This window comes from Betta splendens, chromosome 9, assembly GCF_900634795.4.
Source record: "Betta splendens chromosome 9, fBetSpl5.4, whole genome shotgun sequence".
In the NCBI taxonomy this organism is placed as follows: Eukaryota; Metazoa; Chordata; class Actinopteri; order Anabantiformes; family Osphronemidae; genus Betta; species Betta splendens.
The window spans coordinates 21,071-38,112 of NC_040889.2; the positions used below are offsets into that span (position 1 = coordinate 21,071).

At 43.2% G+C, this 17,042-nt stretch overlaps 8 non-coding genes across 8 annotated transcripts; 4 read left to right on the plus strand and 4 right to left on the minus strand.

The window, feature by feature from the left end:
• Window positions 1-215: 215 nt before the first annotated feature.
• On the plus strand, window positions 216-288 carry trnav-uac (transfer RNA valine (anticodon UAC)). The gene has a single exon. It is a non-coding gene; the product is annotated as a tRNA-Val (tRNA).
• Window positions 289-2,439: 2,151 nt separating this feature from the next.
• On the minus strand, window positions 2,440-2,511 carry trnad-guc (transfer RNA aspartic acid (anticodon GUC)). Its single transcript has one exon. It is a non-coding gene; the product is annotated as a tRNA-Asp (tRNA).
• A 7,683-nt stretch (window positions 2,512-10,194) lies between these two features.
• On the plus strand, window positions 10,195-10,267 carry trnav-uac (transfer RNA valine (anticodon UAC)). The gene has a single exon. It is a non-coding gene; the product is annotated as a tRNA-Val (tRNA).
• A 2,498-nt stretch (window positions 10,268-12,765) lies between these two features.
• On the minus strand, window positions 12,766-12,837 carry trnad-guc (transfer RNA aspartic acid (anticodon GUC)). Its single transcript has one exon. It is a non-coding gene; the product is annotated as a tRNA-Asp (tRNA).
• Window positions 12,838-14,231: 1,394 nt separating this feature from the next.
• trnad-guc (transfer RNA aspartic acid (anticodon GUC)) lies at window positions 14,232-14,303 on the minus strand. Its single transcript has one exon. It is a non-coding gene; the product is annotated as a tRNA-Asp (tRNA).
• A 356-nt stretch (window positions 14,304-14,659) lies between these two features.
• On the plus strand, window positions 14,660-14,732 carry trnav-uac (transfer RNA valine (anticodon UAC)). The gene has a single exon. It is a non-coding gene; the product is annotated as a tRNA-Val (tRNA).
• Window positions 14,733-15,759: 1,027 nt separating this feature from the next.
• Window positions 15,760-15,831, minus strand: trnae-uuc (transfer RNA glutamic acid (anticodon UUC)). The gene has a single exon. It is a non-coding gene; the product is annotated as a tRNA-Glu (tRNA).
• Window positions 15,832-16,076: 245 nt separating this feature from the next.
• trnav-aac (transfer RNA valine (anticodon AAC)) lies at window positions 16,077-16,149 on the plus strand. Its single transcript has one exon. It is a non-coding gene; the product is annotated as a tRNA-Val (tRNA).
• Window positions 16,150-17,042: the final 893 nt, after the last annotated feature.

Consider the following 17,042-nt stretch of genomic DNA (forward strand, 5'->3'; position numbering starts at 1 on the left):
GTTAGCCTAAGGTAAGCCTAAGGTATCCATGCTTCTTATTTATTTATTTATTTTTTATTATTTTTTTTTGCTCCGATTGTTTACTTAACAGATTTGCTTGGTTTCAGCAGCTGGTTGCACCCCTTATCCTCCCTCCCCCCCACCCTCCCGCATACACACCCTAAGTTTTTTTGGAACGCTTCTTCCTCAAGAACTGTCTCTCAAATCCTTGTCAGGTTTCTGTAGTGTAGTGGTTATCACGTTTGCCTTACACGCAAAAGGCCCCTGGTTCGAAATCAGGCAGAAACTTTCACATAATCTTTTGTCCGATGTAGATAATCAATGTGTGTGACAGTCCATGAGCGTTCAAGATGGCCAGTCGGAACTGCATTTCCTGTGAAAGACTCCCTGGATATGGCAAAGTGCACTGGCAAGTGTATGTTCACTAAAAGATTGTCCTGTCAACATTTTGTCACGTCTTGCTGACAAGGCACGAGCAACACAAAGTCATGTTGTTCAAAAAGTGAGTCAAAGATTCTGCTTAAAGAGGAAGTCAATGTGCAACATGGTATGGGTTTCTGTCATGTAGTGGTTATCACGTTTGCTTCACACGCAAAAGGTCCCTTGTTTGATGCCAGGCAGAAAAAGGTAAGTTTTTCTTTCAACTTTCTCCATGCAGGGGCAATTTTTATGCCACTGTAGCCATGTTCAACATATTTATATAGTAGAAATGCATGGCACATGATCTGTCGATTCGTCTAAAAAGCAACAAATCAAACGTGAGGACATGGTTGCGTTTTGCATCTTAGAGTTTGGACATCTGTTGCTGAAACCTGGGATGGACCGAAGGATGCAGATCTTCAGTCTAACACTCTCCCGCCTGAGCTACTCCAGCAAAAAAGAGTTACTTTGTGGTAGTCAAAAGCAGCAATCCTCAGCTTTTTTTTTTTATAAAAGAAAGTAAATTCATGCGCCATGTGGTGGGATGACAAAGAAAAACACTCCCCGTCATGGAATCCAACCCTGGTCTTCCGCATGACAAGCGGAGATACTGGCCACTATACTAACGAGGACCAAATTTCCCATTTTGTGGTCTGTAGGACACAAAGTCACACTTGACACACAATTTTTGTGTGAAATTTAAGCTGCAACAAAGCAAGTTTGTGGTTCAAGTATTTTCCAAAGTGACCAAAAACATTTGGAGGCTCCGCTTTAGCTCCATTGATTCACATGTACCCATGGAAAGCATACAAAGCAAGTTTGTGGTTCAAGTATTTTCCAAAATATTTTCCAAAGTGACCAAAAACATTTGGAGGCTCCGCTTTAGCTCCATTGATTCACTTGTACCCATGGAAAGCATAGTCGGCACTTGCAACAAGTTTTTTTGGAACGCTCCTTCCTCAAGAACTGTCTCTCAAAGCCTTGTCAGGTTTCTGTAGTGTAGTGGTTTTGTCCGATGTAGATAATCAATGTGTGTGACACACCATGAGCGTTCACAAGATGGCCAGTTGGAACTGCATTTCCTGTGAAAGAGTCCCGGGATATGGCAAAGTGCACTGGCAAGTCTATGTTCACTAGAGGACTGTCCTGTCAACATTTCAAAAGACAGGCTATCATTGGTTGCTTTTCACTTTTAAACACACCTGAACACAAATTGCTTACCTGGCAGAACTCCAAAGCTCCTAGAGACACTGCAGAAGAGGGTTGTCAATGGCTCCACTTTTTGCTAGCATGCTCATGTGCACTAATTTGGACTTGAGAAGAATCTATAATTAAGAGGGCAAAAGGGTCTTGAGAAGAGAGCAGTCAGCTGTTGCAGCCATCCTGGGTGGCTGCCATTGTTGGTGTGTCTGGCCAGAGCAGTGTGTGATGGAATGCAGATGATAGAGCTGTTAGGGTTTAAGGCTGCACTAGACCATTTTCTGTCCAGGAACCTTCACGTCTTGCTGACAAGGCACGAGCAACACAAAGTCATGTTGTTCAAAAAGTGAGTCAAAGATTCTGCTTAAAGAGGAAGTCAATGTGCAACATGGTATGGGTTTCTGTCATGTAGTGGTTTTCACGTTTGCTTCACACGCAAAAGGTCCCTTGTTTGATGCCAGGCAGAAAAAGGTAAGTTTTTCTTTCAACTTTCTCCATGCAGGGGCAATTTTTATGCCACTGTAGCCATGTTCAAAATATTTATATAGTAGAAATGCATGGCACATGATCTGTCGATTCTTCTAAAAAGCAACAAATCAAACGTGAGGACATGGTTGCGCTTTGCATCTCAGAGTTTGGACATCTGTTGCTGAAACCTGGGATGGACCGAAGGATGCAGATCTTCAGTCTAACACTCTCCCGCCTGAGCTACTCCAGCAAAAAAAAGTTACTTTGTGGTAGTCAAAAGCAGCAATCCTCAGCTGTTTTTTTATAAAAGAAAGTAAATTCATGCGTCATGTGGGATGACAAAGAAAAACAATCCCCGTCAGGGAATCGAACCCTGGTCTTCCGCATGACAAGCGGAGATACTGGCCACTATACTAACGAGGACCAAATTGCCCATTTTGTGGTCTGTAGGACACCAAGTCACACTTGACACACAATTTTTGTGTGGAATTTAAGCTGCAACAAACCAATTTTGTGGTTCAATTATTTTCCAAAGTGACCAAAAACATTTGGAGGCTCCGCTTTAGCTCCCTTGATTCACAAATACCCATGGAAAGCATACAAAGCAAGTTTGTGGTTCAAGTATTTTCCAAAAAATTTTCCAAAGTGACCAAAGACATTTGGAGGCTCCGCTTTAGCTCTATTGATTCACATGTACCCATGGAAAGCATAGTCGGCTAAAAAGCAACAAATCAAACATGAGGTCATGTGGTGGGATGACAAAGAAAAACACTCCCCGTCAGGGAATCGAACCCTAGTCTTCCGCGTGTGTTATGGGAAAAATTGTCTCTTCCTTATTTTTATGTGTCTTCCTTATTTCTATGCATTTCTATGCAGTTATTATACGAGTTATGACTTATGTTCTGCAATTAATATCTTATGTTTTGTCTTACTGTATGCATTTGACATTTCACCTACATTGTTCAATGGTTGTCTCTGCCTGATAGACTCTCAACTCTAGCTCCCAAACCCAAGGTCGGGGAGTTGTGTCTCTGTCTGTTGAGACTCTGTGCTCCTTTCTCACAGATAGTTGGACGTCAGCAATGCAGGTGTGAGAATGTAAATATCTTCACACACACTGCGACAGGGAGGAGATGGTGCATGTAATTTGATTGGGTTAGAAAGACATTCCACCCTAGTCGGACAGAGAAAGGGGTTAAAAGGCAGAAGCAACTTGAGGATCGTGGGCTCTTGTCACACACCTTCGTGGTGTGTGCACTGATCTCCCCAGCTGGTTTTTGGTTTGTTGATGTGCACGATCAACATCCATGCTTTTTATTTGCTTTCCCCATTATTTTTATTTTCTTTATTATTTCAATAAATCGCACAAAAGGACAACTCTCTCATCTGCTTCTTTATGGAAAATTTCCACCACAGAAATTGGCGTCTACGAACAGGATCCCGCGGCAGGTCGTCTGGACGGTGTGACCAGGGACGATAGTCCTGAGGACTAGGGTCGCTCAGCCTCCAAACCTCTACAGACATTCAGAGCTGGGAGGACTGCTCACCCGTCTGGGTCGCCTCTGACGAGATCCACGAACTCAGATTCAAACTCAAATCCTAATTTGGCTCGGCTCGGTGAGAGAGATTCCTTTTGATTTGGGAAAAACAAAAAGAAAATATAACTAGAAAAAGAGATAATAATATTTCTAAAACGACTATGTGGCTGAAAACATCTAAAATATAATAATTAGGACCAAAATTTTTTTTTTTAAATTAAAAAATTTAATATTCGGGTAAAATTAATTAGGTCAAAGTCTGCCCTGGTGGCCGAGACGGTGGTTGCTAAGGGTTGGCTCGTGGGACCGAGCTTGTTTTGTCTGTACTGAGGATACAGACCAGTGTGCAGATCTGAGCGCAGTCCAAAGGGTGTGGACAAGGAAATAAAGACGGCTTCTGAAATACGGAGCGCGTTTGCAGGGGGAAGTGGTTTTGAGATACGAGGGACCCGGGTCTTAGAGGGGCCTGACGGTGAGGGACCACTTCCGAGAACCCTGTCGCTGATCTGAGCGGTTCCCTTTCTACGGAGACGTCCGTGGAAGAGAAATTTCGAAAAAAGGTTCCGGCCGGAACACATAAAAATCTAAGGCAGGAAACCGCCGGGACTCTGAAAGATGGGTTCGGGGCGATCTAAGTCTCCACCACCAGACTGCAGCATTACAAAAGTAAAAGTAATTATCAAAGTAAAAAGTAAATATGGTTATTAGTGCGTTTCATGTTTCCATGAGTGGGAAACTGGTTGTGGGTTCAAAAAGAGAATCACTTAGTGTAAAGGACATACGCACCTTAAAAGAAAAATTAGAGACAAAAGAAAATACTTGAAAAAGCAAAACTATCAAAACTAAAGCCCTAAAAGAAACAAAAGAGAGATGAGAGTAACAGAAAAAAAGGAGATAACAACTCTGGGGAAGAATTGTTTGCACTCTGCCACATCACACACACACATACACACACACACACACACACACACACACACACACACACACACACACACACACACACACACACATATCATGTCAAGAGCAAATGCTCCCATTGTTTCTGCTCTCTATCCTAATGCAGAACTGAGCGCGATGAGGGTTAATCCGGATCTGGACTCCTTTCCCAGCATCAGCAGAAGAACCGAAGGAGAAGAAGCGCCGACCAACAACCAGAACAGGGTGGAAGCTCTGACACCACAGCAGCTGGAGGACACAGACCACAGCATGGACGCCTCAGCGACTCCCACAACGTCTGCAGCCATCACGTTCTGGGCTCATCAGATGAACCAGCTACTACAAGCGTGTGTATCTGACACAGACACCTGCTTATGACAATCAGCAAAGGAAAACAAGGACAGAGCAACAGCAGAGTGAGAAGACGTGCTCTGACACAGACACTGGTTGAAACAACAGGAGAGGCTTCAGACGTGATCGGCCCAATAGAGCTGCATGCGAGGATCCAGGAAAGGTCTGTCATCGAGGAACAACTGTCCCATTGAAAGGCTTCACCCACTGGCACTCACATGAGACTGATGGTTGGGGAAGGAGGAAGGTGACGGTTCCTTTTCACGTGACGTACAAGACGGTACCGCAAACACACACACACACACATTCATACACGCAATGAAGAAACACGCTTACAGCTGATACACGCTCAAATTCATGTTCATGCTTATCTGCTTGCAATGAAGAATCGCTTTTTGCTCAAAAAAAATCCCAGAGTGATTTTCAAATTATGACAAACAGCTAAATGACAACTGCTGCATGACTTTACAGTCTGATGGGTTCAAACTATTTTAACTTGCAACAAATTCAGTAATAAAGTCCTTCATGTTTCTAAAAATACTTGTGCACACTATAGGTTTGTCTGGCCAGACTAGAAGACTTTAGGAAAACAAAACAGACTATAGAAAAAAAAAGAAAACTATAGGAAGACTGAAACCGACTGAAACAGACTATTAATGACTATTAAAGGGAAGACGACTATTAGAGAGAAGTAATAATAATTACTGTACGTACCAGACTATTAAAGAAAACTTATTTTTTCACTGTCTTATGCAACATCTGACAGCGAGACACCTTGAGATTTATTGTTGCTTTCAAATTTATGCCCAGTTAAATTTTTAGGAAGAGATCTCATGTGTAAATTAGGTATTTGATTGATTTCCACTCCAGACGGAGTGCAGGTTACATCTACAGACATTCTAAATAATCCCTCTTTTGTTGGTGTTAACTTCAGCTCAGCTGTGCTCTTATCATTGGCTGCTGAGGGGGGGCTGTAACTGAGGCCCTCACACAGGCTGCATCACAGCTTGTTTATGATTTCACACACACACACAAACTGACCTCAACTTCCCTCTTTTGGGATGAACACAGGTCTGCGCTTGCGATTTCTTTTCCTAACGAACAAAAAGATTTTTGATTTTTATTCTACAGTTCCACACGTCCCTCTGTGAAAACATGATGGAGACAGATGACAGGACGTGGGTCCTTTCGTGAACAGATGTCAACGGGGTGGAGACTGGTGAACGACTTCTGACCCCATGTGATGTATTCAACTACTTTGCATACTTTTAGAAAACTTTTTTTATTCTGCCCGTCATGTGCAGCAAACAGTGAACTGGGTACCTCCACATTCTAATGACACACATTACACGCTTTTGTTTTTATTTTTATTTTTCAGAGGACGCTCTGACCCAACACTCAGCCTTACAGGAAGCCCTGCTTCCCTGTGGCTCACACACAGATATGATGTAGGTTCAATCAGAGGATGTGAACCAGTGGTCATCACACCTAAATCTGACCACAAACCATGTAAACAACAACACCCTCTTAAAGGAGCCATAGATGGTGTTACTGCAGACACCACTAAGCTACTGAAACATTGGATGCTACAGGCCACAAAGAGAGCCTGTTTAAATTACACTTTGTTCAGACAAAGGTTGTTTTCTGGGTCATTGTAATTACAGCTGATGGCAAATCCATCTCACCCAACAGAGTTAAAGCAATTTGAGACCTGCCTAAACCGTGCACGTATAAACAGCTGATGTCTTTTCTAGGTTTTTGTTCTTATTGTAGGACTTTCGTTCCTAACTTTATTGTCTTTGAGGCCCCACTCAGGGTTCTGATGCAGACGTCTTCATCGTCCACTTCTTGTCTCACGTGGACGTCTGAGGCTGAACAACGTTCACCGACCTCATGCTTGCTCTTCAGTCGACTCTTACTTTGGGTCTTCCTGTTCTGACCCTACGCGACCTTTTACTCAAACAGTGCATGAAAGATCAGGTTGTACGACTTCTGTTCTTTTGTCCTCATACTGTGTCTTTGATTCTTTTGGAATAGATCACATCTTTCTACAGCCAGATGGCTTAGATGCAACACCACTTTGCTCAACATACTAAACATTACTGTCAAGAGGTCGTCTTGAAGTCTGGCACATTGCTAAGACACTACTCTGCTCAGGCTGCAGAGTTGATCACATTGACTGAAGCTAGTAAACTAGCAGAAGGAGAGTCTGTTACCATCTACAGACTCCACAGATGCTTGTCACACGTTGGTTCTCTGTGGAAGCATGGAAAGCTTTGAAGTCTGATTGCAAACCTATCTTACATCATGATAAGGTTCTGCTTTGCTGGATGCTGTCCTGCTGCCTACAGCTAATGCTGTTTGTAACTGTCCAACATCAGTGACGACTTTGTTTGTGCCGACATGCAGCTGCAGACGCTGCTGCGAAGGTCGCTGCCCAACAACCCCTCCCTCTCCTGATCCTTGTTTCCTCTCCTGATCCTTGTTCCCTCTCTCCAACTCTCTCTATCCTTTCCTTCCTCTCTCCCTGTGCTTTAAACATTTTGTACCTCACAGGAACTCAGACTCTGGCAGACGAATGGTTCCACCTGTAGCCATGGAGTCTGGTTTGGGCCTGATGGCAGCTGTGCCACCCAAACACTTTTTCCGCACAATTCAGATTTCCCAACAGGTGAAAACAGGCGACAGGACCATTACACCATCCAACCAGGGGACTGGGCGATCGTTAAGGAGTTCAGGAGGAAGCACTGGACCTCCAAACGGTGGCGAGGCCCCTTCCAGGTCCTTCTGACGACCCACACGGCTGTGAAGATCACAGAAAGAGTGACTTGGATCCACTCCATCCAGGAAGGTCCCGGATCCGACAGACGACCCTCCATCTACACCATACGAGAAAACCACCACTGACGAAAAGAACTGAGAAGGACGACCCTCGCTGTGCTCACACACGCATTGCGGCGAGGCTGCGTTGACCGTTCAGCTAAAGGTGTGAGCCAAGCGCCGCCTGAAGCTGCGCCGGTGAATCACACTATCAGACCAACATCTACACACACGCTCCTGAGAAAACACACACACGAGCAGCCTTGAGTTGCCGACGCTGGACGACGTGTAGACTCTTCACATCACGGGAGTGACAGTGACTCAGACGACATTGGGAGGAAACCTGACGGTGATAACGAATCCCAAGTGTCTGTGATCAGCTGATCACAACCTGAAGAACTCCAACGAACTGGCAATACATCAACACACAGGTTGGAAACAATCTAACGCTACTGTTCAACAGGAAGAAGCAGATTGTTACAAGACATCAATTGTAACCTTGTTGTGTTAGACTTCATTTTATGCTACTTGGATTGTTGCCTTTATCATATGATGTTTCTATGTAACTTTACACACTACTTTTGAATGAGAAAATTTCACATAATTCACAACACTGAGTTTAAATATCCTAAAGTTGATTTGGTGTTTAATTTGCTCACAATCACTTATTCACTGCTACAATTAGTTTTTATCCTTCATCTACAGATGACAGAGGTTATGAGACAAAACGCATCATCATTCTGGTTTAATCCCTGAATCTCCTATTCGCTCTAGACGCAAATGTACAATTAAAGATCCGAAAGCATTAAATCTATCTTAAGATTATATGATACAGAACCCCACCGGAAACCTATGGCTATCATACATTAATTATCTTTATTACATTACAATTGAATGGCCGTAGACACGTTGTTAGCAGAGAAAAGAGGCGTTTGTGTTATGTTTGGAGACGCATGTTGTACTTACATCCTGAATAACACTGATTCTAATGGTATTGTGGCGAAGGCGCTACACAGCCTTCAGAATCTCAACTAACTCTGGTATAGGTTCTTCCTCTTGGAATTGGCTAGACGAGATGTCTGGAAAATGGAAATCTGTTCTCATGTCCGCAGCTGTTTCCTTTATCATTGTGATGGCTGTGATTCTCTTGTTTGGTTTTTGCGTTATCCCACTGGTTAGAGGTCTCATCATGCGTGCGACCCCAGCAACACTCTCGTATCAAATGACACAATGCACTATGTTCAAAAACCCCAACTCTAATTTACTTAATGACTTTGACGATGGTCTTAGGCTATCTGACCACAAAATATAATATGATACAAATATGATAATGAGCTTATTTTCTTCACATGCCAATACAGAAGTTATTCTTGTATAACTACCCACCAAAAACAGCTCCCAACCTTTTGTCCCTTAGTTACTTCCATTTTATGTGAAGGTGTATTTTGAATCTTGATGAGTTAATACCCTTATTGTTTCATTTGCAAGGATCTTTTATTATTACAGAATGTGATGTTGACAATTTTTATTCCTTTATGGTTTGATTAATGTGTAATCAAAAGGGGGGAGTGTTATGGGAAAAATTTTCTCTTCCTTATTTTTATGTGTCTTCCTTATTTCTATGCATTTCTATGCAGTTATTATACGAGTTATGACTTATGTTCTGCAATTAATATCTTATGTTTTGTCTTACTGTATGCATTTGACATTTCACCTACATTGTTCAATGGTTGTCTCTGCCCGATAGACTCTCAACTCTAGCTCCCAAACCCAAGGTCGGGGAGTTGTGTCTCTGTCTGTTGAGACTCTGTGCTCCTTTCTCACAGATAGTTGGACGTCAGCAATGCAGGTGTGAGAATGTAAATATCTTCACACACACTGCGACAGGGAGGAGACGGTGCATGTAATTTGATTGGGTTAGAAAGACATTCCACCCTAGTCGGACAGAGAAAGGGGTTAAAAGGCAGAAGCAACTTGAGGATCGTGGGCTCTTTGCATCACACCTTCGTGGTGTGTGCACTGATCTCCCCAGCTGGTTTTTGGTTTGTTGATGTGCACGATCAACATCCATGCTTTTTATTTGCTTTCCACATTATTTTTATTTTCTTTATTATTTCAATAAATCGCACAAAAGGACAACTCTCTCATCTGCTTCTTTATGGAAAATTTCCACCACACGTGACAAGCGGAGATACTGGCCAAAATAATAACGAGGACCAAACTTGCCATTTTGTGGTCTGTAGGACACCAAGTCACACTTGACACACAATTTTTTTGTGGAATTTAAGCTGCAACAAACCAACTTGGTGGTTTAAGTATTTTCCAAAGTGACCAAAAACATCTGGAGGCTCCGCTTTAGCTCCATTGATTCACATGTACCCAAGGAAAGCATAGTCGGCACTTTCAACAAGTTTTTTTGGAACGCTCCTTCCTCAAGAACTGTCTCTCAAAGCCTTGTCAGGTTTCTGTAGTGAAGTGGTTATCACGTTTGCCCTACACGCAAAAGGCCCCTGGTTCGAAACCAGGCAGAAACTTTCACGTAATGTTTTGTCCGATGTAGATATTCAATGTGTGTGAAAGTCCATGAGCGTTCACAAGATGGCCAGTCGGAACTGCATTTCCTGTGAAAGAGTCCTGGGATATGGCAAAGTGCACTGGCAAGTCTATGTTCACTAAAGGATTGTCCTGTCAACATTTCAAAAAGACAGGCTATCATTGGTTGCTTTTCACTTTTAAACGCACCTGAACACAAATTGCTTACCTGGCAGAACTCCAAAGCTCCTAGAGACACTGCAGAGGAGGGTTTTCAATGGCTCCACTTTTTGCTAGCATGCTCTGGCGCACTAATTTGGACTTGAGAAAAATCTATAATTAAGGAGGGCAAAAGGGTCTTGAGAAGAGAGCAGTCAGCTGTTGCAGCCATCCTGGGTGGCTGCCATTGTTGGTGTGTCTGGCCAGAGCAGTGTGTGATGAAATGCAGATCATAGAGCTGTTGTGGTTTAAGGCTGCACTAGACCATTTTCTGTCCAGGAACCTTCACGTCTTGCTGACAAGGCACGAGCAACACAAAGTCATGTTGTTCAAAAAGTGAGTCAAAGATTCTGCTTAAAGAGGAAGTCAATGTGCAACATGGTATGGGTTTCTGTCATGTAGTGGTTATCACGTTTGCTTCACACGCAAAAGGTCCCTTGTTTGATGCCAGGCAGAAAAAGGTAAGTTTTTCTTTCAACTTTCTCCATGCAGGGGCAATTTTCATGCTACTGTAGCCATGTTCAAAATATTTATATAGTAGAAATGCATGGCACATGATCTCTTGATTCTTCTAAAAAGCAACAAATCAAACGTGAGGACATGGTTGCGTTTTGCATCTTAGAGTTTGGACATCTGTTGCTGAAACCTGGGATGGACCGAAGGATGCAGATCTTCAGTCTAACACTCTCCCGCCTGAGCTACTCCAGCAAAAAAGAGTTACTTTGTGGTAGTCAAAAGCAGCAATCCTCAGCTGTTTTTTTTTTATAAAAGAAAGTAAATTCATGCGCCATGTGGTGGGATGACAAAGAAAAACACTCCCCGTCATGGAATCCAACCCTGGTCTTCCGCATGACAAGCGGAGATACTGGCCACTATACTAACGAGGACCAAATTTCCCATTTTGTGGTCTGTAGGACACAAAGTCACACTTGACACACAATTTTTGTGTGAAATTTAAGCTGCAACAAAGCAAGTTTGTGGTTCAAGTATTTTCCAAAGTGACCAAAAACATTTGGAGGCTCCGCTTTAGCTCCATTGATTCACATGTACCCATGGAAAGCATACAAAGCAAGTTTGTGGTTCAAGTATTTTCCAAAATATTTTCCAGAGTGACCAAAAACATTTGGAGGCTCCGCTTTAGCTCCATTGATTCACTTGTACCCATGGAAAGCATAGTCGGCACTTGCAACAAGTTTTTTTGGAACGCTCCTTCCGCAAGAACTGTCTCTCAAAGCCTTGTCAGGTTTCTGTAGTGTAGTGGTTTTGTCCGATGTAGATAATCAATGTGTGTGACACACCATGAGCGTTCACAAGATGGCCAGTTGGAACTGCATTTCCTGTGAAAGAGTCCCGGGATATGGCAAAGTGCACTGGCAAGTCTATGTTCACTAGAGGACTGTCCTGTCAACATTTCAAAAAGACAGGCTATCATTGGTTGCTTTTCACTTTTAAACACACCTGAACACAAATTGCTTACCTGGCAGAACTCCAAAGCTCCTAGAGACACTGCAGAAGAGGGTTGTCAATGGCTCCACTTTTTGCTAGCATGCTCATGCGCACTAATTTGGACTTGAGAAGAATCTATAATTAAGGGGGCAAAAGGGTCTTGAGAAGAAAGCAGTCAGCTGTTGCAGCCATCCTGGGTGGCTGCCATTGTTGGTGTGTCTGGCCAGAGCAGTGTGTGATGGAATGCAGATGATAGAGCTGTTAGGGTTTAAGGCTGCACTAGACCATTTTCTGTCCAGGAACCTTCACGTCTTGCTGACAAGGCACGAGCAACACAAAGTCATGTTGTTCAAAAAGTGAGTCAAAGATTCTGCTTAAAGAGGAAGTCAATGTGCAACATGGTATGGGTTTCTGTCATGTAGTGGTTATCACGTTTGCTTCACACGCAAAAGGTCCCTTGTTTGATGCCAGGCAGAAGAAGGTAAGTTTTTCTTTCAACTTTCTCCATGCAGGGGCAATTTTTATGCCACTGTAGCCATGTTCAAAATATCTATATAGTAGAAATGCATGGCACATGATCTGTCGATTCTTCTAAAAAGCAACAAATCAAACGTGAGGACATGGTTGCGTTTTGCATCTCAGAGTTTGGACATCTGTTGCTGAAACCTGGGATGGACCGAAGGATGCAGATCTTCAGTCTAACACTCTCCCGCCTGAGCTACTCCAGCAAAAAAGAGTTACTTTGTGGTAGTCAAAAGCAGCAATCCTCAGCTGTTTTTTTTTTATAAAAGAAAGTAAATTCATGCGCCATGTGGTGGGATGACAAAGAAAAACACTCCCCGTCAGGGAATCGAACCCTGGTCTTCCGCGTGACAAGCGGAGATACTGGCCACTATACTAACGAGGACCAAATTTCCCATTTTGTGGTCTGTAGGACACCAAGTCACACTTGACACATAATTTTTGTGTGAAATTTAAGCTGCAACAAACCAAGTTTGTGGTTCAAGTATTTTCCAAAGTGACCAAAAACATTTGGAGGCTCCGCTTTAGCTCCATTGATTCACATGTACCCATGGAAAGCATACAAAGCAAGTTTGTGGTTCAAGTATTTTCCAAAATATTTTCCAAAGTGACCAAAAACATTTGGAGGCTCCGCTTTAGCTCCATTGATTCACTTGTACCCATGGAAAGCATAGTCGGCACTTGCAACAAGTTTTTTTGGAACTCTCCTTCTTTAAGAACTGTCTCTCAAAGCCTTGCCAGGATTCTGTAGTATAGTGGTTTTGTCCGATGTAAATAATCAATGTGTGTGACACACCATGAGCGTTCACAAGATGGCCAGTTGGAACTGCATTTCCTGTGAAAGAGTCCCGGGATATGGCAAAGTGCACTGGCAAGTCTATGTTCACTAGAGGACTGTCCTGTCAACATTTCAAAAAGACAGGCTATCATTGGTTGCTTTTCACTTTTAAACGCACCTGAACACAAAATGCTTACCTGGCAGAACTCCAAAGCTCCTAGAGACACTGCAGAGGAGGGTTGTCAATGGCTCCACTTTTTGCTAGCATGCTCAGGCGCACTAATTTGGACTTGAGAAGAATCTATAATTAAGGGGGTAAAAAGGGTCTTGATAAGAGAGCAGTCAGCTGTTGCAGCCATCCTGGGTGGCTGCCATTGTTGGTGTGTCTGGCCAGAGCAGTGTGTGATGGAATGCAGATCATAGAGCTGTTAGGGTTTAAGGCTGCACTAGACCATTTTCTGTCCAGGAACCTTCACGTCTTGCTGACAAGGCACGAGCAACACAAAGTCATGTTGTTCAAAAAGTGAGTCAAAGATTCTGCTTAAAGAGGAAGTCAATGTGCAACATGGTATGGGTTTCTGTCATGTAGTGGTTATCACGTTTGCTTCACACGCAAAAGGTCCCTTGTTTGATGCCAGGCAGAAGAAGGTAAGTTTTTCTTTCAACTTTCTCCATGCAGGGGCAATTTTTATGCCACTGTAGCCATGTTCAAAATATCTATATAGTAGAAATGCATGGCACATGATCTGTCGATTCTTCTAAAAAGCAACAAATCAAACGTGAGGACACGGTTGCGTTTTGCATCTCAGAGTTTGAACATCTGTTGCTGAAACCTGGGATGGACCGAAGGATGCAGATCTTCAGTCTAACACTCTCCCGCCTGAGCTACTCCAGCAAAAAAGAGTTACTTTGTGGTAGTCAAAAGCAGCAATCCTCAGCTGTTTTTTTTTATAAAAGAAAGTAAATTCATGCGCCATGTGGTGGGATGACAAAGAAAAACACTCCCCGTCAGGGAATCGAACCCTGGTCTTCCGCGTGACAAGCGGAGATACTGGCCACTATACTAACGAGGACCAAATTTCCCATTTTGTGGTCTGTAGGACACCAAGTCACACTTGACACACAATTTTTGTGTGGAATTTAAGCTGCAACAAACCAAGTTTGTGGTTCAAGTATTTTCCAAAGTGACCAAAAACATTTGGAGGCTCCGCTTTAGCTCCATTGATTCACATGTACCCATGGAAAGCATACAAAGCAAGTTTGTGGTTCAAGTATTTTCCAAAATATTTTCCAAAGTGACCAAAAACATTTGGAGGCTCCGCTTTAGCTCCATTGATTCACATGTACCCATGGAAAGCATAGTCGGCACTTTCAACAAGTTTTTTTGGAACGCTTCTTCCTCAAGAACTGTCTCTCAAATCCTTGTCAGGTTCCTGTAGTGTAGTGGTTATCACGTTTGCCTTACACGCAAAAGGCCCCTGGTTCAAAACCAGGCAGAAACTTTCACATAATCTTTTGTCCGATGTAGATAATCAATGTGTGTGACAGTCCATGAGCGTTCAAGATGGCCAGTCGGAACTGCATTTCCTGTGAAAGACTCCCTGGATATGGCAAAGTGCACTGGCAAGTGTATGTTCACTAAAGGATTGTCCTGTCAACATTTCAAAAAGACAGGCTATCATTGGTTGCTTTTCACTTTTAAACGCACCTGAACACAAAATGCTTACCTGGCAGAACTCCAAAGCTCCTAGAGACACTGCAGAGGAGGGTTGTCAATGGCTCCACTTTTTGCTAGCATGCTCTGGCGCACTAATTTGGACTTGAGAAGAATCTATAATTAAGGGGGCAAAAGGGTCTTGAGAAGAGAGCAGTCAGCTGTTGCAGCCATCCTGGGTGGCTGCCATTGTTGGTGTGTCTGGCCAGAGCAGTGTGTGATGGAATGCAGATCATAGAGCTGTTAGGGTTTAAGGCTGCACTAGACCATTTTCTGTCCAGGAACCTTCACGTCTTGCTGACAAGGCACGAGCAACACAAAGTCATGTTGTTCAAAAAGTGAGTCAAAGATTCTGCTTAAAGAGGAAGTCAATGTGCAACATGGTATGGGTTTCTGTCATGTAGTGGTTATCACGTTTGCTTCACACGCAAAAGGTCCCTTGTTTGATGCCAGGCAGAAAAAGGTAAGTTTTTCTTTCAACTTTCTCCATGCAGGGGCAATTTTCATGCTACTGTAGCCATGTTCAAAATATTTATATAGTAGAAATGCATGGCACATGATCTGTCGATTCTTCTAAAAAGCAACAAATCAAACGTGAGGACATGGTTGCGTTTTGCATCTCAGAGTTTGGACATCTGTTGCTGAAACCTGGGATGGACCGAAGGATGCAGATCTTCAGTCTAACACTCTCCCGCCTGAGCTACTCCAGCAAAAAAGAGTTACTTTGTGGTAGTCAAAAGCAGCAATCCTCAGCTGTTTTTTTTATAAAAGAAAGTAAATTCATGTGTCATGTAGTGGGATGACAAAGAAAAACACTCCCCGTCAGGGAATCGAACCCTGGTCTTCCGCGTGAAAAGCGGAGATACTGGCCACTATACTAACGAGGACCAAATTTGTTATTTTGTGGTCTTTGGAACACCAAGTCACACGTGACACACAATTTTTGTGTGGAATTTTAGCTGCAACAAAGCAAGTTTGTGGTTCAAGTATTTTCCAAAGTGACCAAAAACCCTTGGAGGCTCCGCTTTAGCTCCATTGATTCACATGTACCCATGGAAAGCATAGTCGGCACTTGCAACAAGTTTTTTTGGAACGCTCCTTCCTCAAGAACTGTCTCTCATGTCCTTGTCAGGTTTCTGTAGTGTAGTGGTTATCACGTTTGCCTAACACGCAAAAGGCCCCTGGTTCGAAACCAGGCAGAAACTTTCACGTAATGTTTTGTCCGATGTAGATAATCAATGTGTGTGACAGTCCATGAGCGTTCACAAGATGGCCAGTCGGAACTGCATTTCCTGTGAAAGAGTCCCAGGATATGGCAAAGTGCACTGGCAAGTCTATGTTCACTAAAGGACTGTCCTGTCAACATTTCAAAAAGACAGGCTATCATTGGTTGCTTTTCACTTTTAAACGCACCTGAACACAAAATGCTTACCTGGCAGAACTCCAAAGCTCCTAGAGACACTGCAGAGGAGGGTTGTCAATGGCTCCACTTTTTGCTAGCATGCTCTGGCGCACTAATTTGGACTTGAGAAGAATCTATAATTAAGGGGGCAAAAGGGTCTTGGGAAGAGAGCAGTCAGCTGTTGCAGGCATCCGGGGTGGCTGCCATTGTTGGTGTGTCTGGCCAGAGCAGTGTGTGATGGAATGCAGATCATAGAGCTGTTAGGGTTTAAGGCTGCACTAGACCATTTTCTGTCCAGGAACCTTCACGTCTTGCTGACAAGGCACGAGCAACACAAAGTCATGTTGTTCAAAAAGTGAGTCAAAGATTCTGCCTAAAGAGGAAGTCAATGTGCAACATGGTATGGGTTTCTGTCATGTAGTGGTTATCACGTTTGCTTCACACGCAAAAGGTCCCTTGTTTGATGCCAGGCAGAAGAAGGTAAGTTTTTCTTTCAACTTTCTCCATGCAGGGGCAATTTTCATGCTACTGTAGCCATGTTCAACATATCTATATAGTAGAAATGCATGGCACATGATCTGTCGATTCTTCTAAAAAGCAACAAATCAAACGTGAGGACATGGTGGCGTTTTGCATCTCAGAGTTTGGACATCTGTTGCTGAAACCTGGGATGGACCGAAGGATGCAGATCTTCAG